Here is a 4,053-nt window from a genome sequence, read left to right as displayed (position 1 = left end):
GGCAGCTGTTATAGATCTGTGCATGCCGGGGAGAATAGTTGTCTTTTCCATACATGCTAATACTTTCTATCATCTCCTTATCAATTTCCAGAAGCTAACAGGGCATGCGCACAAGCAAAACGTAAGGCAAACAGGCTTTCACTTATGGCTTTGTGCTTACCTGTTCTTAAACACTTCCCTGCTCATATATCTCACAAATCTGTTTCAACCTGTAAAATATTCTTAGAAGCATTAAAATTTCTATTTTGTCACAAGTAAAACACCCAAATACAGAGCGTCATTAGGTTGTGTTCACAATCTAAGATAACCACTTACAGGCCAATTTTGATATTGAACTTCCCCCTTCATTTTTCAAATGCAATTTTATTATTTGCAAAATAATACAAAGGGCACTAACAAAGTCTCCAAATTCTGCCCTAAAAACAACCCTTTGAGGAAGTATATTTAGTGTCACCTTTTCAAATAAAATTTCAAAAAGTGTCAGCTCATGCTGTACATAAAGAGGCACAGTAATTGTTTCATACCCGCACCTGCTGTCCCTTACACAAGAAAGTTTTAATATTAAGAACAATAAAAAAATAAAAACAAGCAGATTTTGGAAGAATATAAAAATTAACAAAACATCCAGTTTTATTTCTCACACAGCTCAGCAGCTTTAGAAATCAAGCAAGAATTCATACACAGCAAACGTTTTTCTTCTTTATCACGTGAACGTTGTATTGCTTGGTCCAGCCAACTCCACTGGGTTTGACCATACCAAAACATCTGCATTGAAAGAAGTCGGCAAGATTCTGGAAGCATCCAAGACTGAAAAATGAGAAATACTCATTAATAAACCTACAAAAGACAACAGCAGGCATTAACAATACGTGATCCCTAGGGAAGCAGTAGTTAAGGGATAAAGCTGTCGGCAAAGACAGCTCTAAGAGAAGAAACACAACAACGTTCCATTCATCATTACTCCTCTGTTGACATTTTTTAACCTGCGTCACATTTAATAGGGATAGAAGATGGAGTTCAACTCAAATTTTTGAAGTTAACGCTAAGGAAGATTTCATCTGCTAGCACATGAGGAAATTAAGATTTTCAGTATAACAGGGAAACTTTGGTAGTAATTTCTTTATGAAGCTAAAAGAATTCAGAAAGGGCTGGTTCATAACAACCTTCCCCCCCTAGACCTAAAGAACAGACACAGAGAATGATGAGTACACTCAAGGACATTGTCCTCCCTGCCTCTCTCTTCCTCTTGGCATAACTCAGAACAGGCGTGACCAGCGTGCCCACAGATGGCTCAGGTTTGGCATTCTTGCAGCAGTGAAGCAGGCCAGAACTGGAGGGAAACACAGCTGAAACACCGCACACTACAGCACTTACTTGTATGGATTTCTCCTGAGTGAAAGAGGATGCTTAGAGGATTTGCTCTCCATCAGGAGGTTCATTCTCTCATGTGAGGTCAGTCCCAAGAATGCAGTCTTCGAGAAAGAAAAACACGAGTAACGGCTGAAATATGAACATGACAAATGTAAATACTGACAATACCAAAAGATAATCTTAACTGGGGAGGGATTGGGAAGACGTTGGCCATATCTAACCACTAAGTAACTCCTGCCACATTTAGGGACTTAAAAGTTGATCTTAAGTTTCACTTAAGCCAAAAGAGAATCCTAAGCCATGTTAAAAAGCTGTTTCTTAGGTGGTTCAGAAAGCTCTTAACCTCATTTGCTTAGCCAACACCTCCTGGAGAAGGACAAACTTAAAGAAACTTGACAGCCCTTATGGGGATGAAATTCAGGTCACGTTTTCATTGCGGCAACCTAATAACACACTGCTGAACTCTGCCGTGGAATTTCCAACTGGAGTTCGCAGGCCATTTTGGGACAGTAACAACAGCTTAGCTCAACCTTAGTTAAACACGTTAGTTAAACATGTTTCACAATCAGAAAGACCAACCCAATGGAAAGGGGACACAAGAGGTGCAATGACAGAGGGACCAGAGCAACAGAAAACAATCTTTTCCCCTTCCCTTATAACACCTCCCTCATCTCCACAGATCTAGGCTCACAGGGGAAAACTCCACCAGGGAGGGATCTCCAGAAAGAGCTCCTTCCCCAGGGGCAGTCAGCCCTTCACTGGGGTCTAAGAGACGTGCAGCCAGGCTCCACCCCTTCCAGTCACACAGCTGAACTGCCTTCACCTGTGCTCCCAGGCCTGACCCAGTCCTTCCCCCAGGGGCTCCAACAGTGGCTCAGGCTGTGACTCAACAGTTCCCACACAACAGGCTAGAACTTTTGACAACGGTGCCGTTAGAATTCAGATATAGGAATGCCGTGCAGAATGGATCCCACTTTTAACATCAGAATAACAAGTGCACACGTACCCGTGAAACTTGAAAGGACTGCTCTGAGGTTTAAGGGGAGCACCCAGATATGACGTCAGAATAGGAAAGCAGGTGCAATGCCTTTAAGGCAACACATCACTTAGGGAAACATGTTCATGTGGCAGCTAATGACGAGAGGAATGTGAACTGAAGCAAAATAATCCCTGGTAGAGCTGAATAGTTAGCCACAATGAAGCCCATCCAGTATGGAAGCAGGCTAGCATGAAGCTGTAGGACAGCCATGGAGAACAAGAAGTTATCTGTGTGAAGTACGTCCATGTCCATCTGCATGGTAACTTGTTATGCAGTGGTTTGACCAATCTGACAAGGTTCACAATCATTTCGTTACCTTTCTAACATTGACCACTCCTGTACTAAGCAAAGAATATTTGCACAAAGTGTTGTAGAGCAGTGTGCTCTCAAAACACCGCTTCCCACTCAAAACACTCACATGGATACGCCACTGCTTGCTGCTCTCGTTGCACAACCTTTACTTTCTGTGTCCATAATCCACAGAGGGAACATTCCAACAGCTGGCTGGACACTTTGTTCCCTTTTTACATTAAAGTGAACTGGTGATATTGAAATAATAATTACCTCTCGTCGTCCAGCTTTCTGAAATTTTGCTGCACCCTAATTATTAGTTTTAGGATTTGTCTTAAACACCACCACCAACAAAAGAAGATTGTAACAGTGACAAGAAAGCAGTACTTTTCACACTATTAAACAAACAAACTGGAATATTCAGCTCCTGTAGATTTCTAAGAGATGCTCAAACCCTATGACATGTCTTAAAAAACACAAAACCAGTACAGGTTTTGCTGTTATGTCAGTACAGCAATCAGGTGGTTTTCCTCCCCTGTTCACGTGAACACGGAAAACAGAAAACACTGTACTTCTGCACACTTAAGACCACACTGAAACACGGGAAAGCAACTCACATTCACTCTGTGTCCACCACTGCCATACCTGGTTCATTTTACTCCAAGTAGAACACTGACTCATTTCTACAGTACAGAAACCCAGAACAGCTTAGGCTGGAAGTGACCTTAAAGATCACTCAGTTCCAACTCCTGAGATGGGGATGGAACTAGACTGAGTTGCCCATTTGTGCAGTTATAATTAGTTATGCTAGCTAGGAATAAAAACCATACACGGGTCCCTGACAGCTAAACTGAAGTAAGTTCACTGATACATACACAGAAGACTTCGATAAAGCAGCCAGACACTGGTCACAGTTAAGGAAGACAGGAACAACAGGTAGTAATGATGGCTCCCAACACCTACATTCGAGTCAAGGAAGAAGAAAAAAACCAGCGTGACATTTTAAGAATTTTGCAGTACTTGTATTTCTCCTCCACTTTACAGGAAAAAGAAGAATCTAAAGCACTTCCTACTATTACCTCTGCTGTCCTCAAGACACTTTGACAAAGCTGATCTCTAAGCCATTTCAGTTTATATAATAGAATCAGTTCTGGTGAAGTCAGCCAGCATTTGTCTCTTCTTTAGAGCACATCCCTGTTAGCTGGACGGGGTCTCATTATGCTAACACAGCTCTGCCCATGCACTGCACAGCTGTCTTGGAAGACTGAAAAACCTGTACTGTTCAATTTCATTGCACCACCTTGATGTGTCCTAAAACTGCTAGCTCTTAAAAAAATAGATTTCTATCAGAT

At 41.8% G+C, this 4,053-nt stretch overlaps 1 long non-coding RNA gene across 2 annotated transcripts; it reads right to left on the bottom strand.

The window, feature by feature from the left end:
* Window positions 1-606: 606 nt before the first annotated feature.
* On the bottom strand, window positions 607-3,813 carry LOC128074196 (uncharacterized). 2 transcript variants are annotated; one of them, XR_008203019.1, is made up of 3 exons: window positions 3,577-3,813; window positions 1,375-1,472; window positions 607-807 (listed from the first exon to the last, which is right to left on the bottom strand). It is a non-coding gene; the product is annotated as an uncharacterized LOC128074196 (long non-coding RNA). The 2 variants fall into 2 exon arrangements; XR_008203018.1 differs by lacking the exon at window positions 3,577-3,813 and having other exon boundaries at window positions 1,375-3,568.
* Between the last annotated feature and the right edge of the window lie 240 nt (window positions 3,814-4,053).

The sequence above is a fragment of the Tympanuchus pallidicinctus genome, unplaced genomic scaffold (genome assembly GCF_026119805.1).
Source record: "Tympanuchus pallidicinctus isolate F22 unplaced genomic scaffold, pur_lepc_1.0 scaffold84, whole genome shotgun sequence".
NCBI lineage: Eukaryota > Metazoa > Chordata > Aves > Galliformes > Phasianidae > Tympanuchus > Tympanuchus pallidicinctus.
Note: the sequence above shows the minus strand (reverse complement) of the source record. Positions and strands in the feature narration are given on the sequence as shown.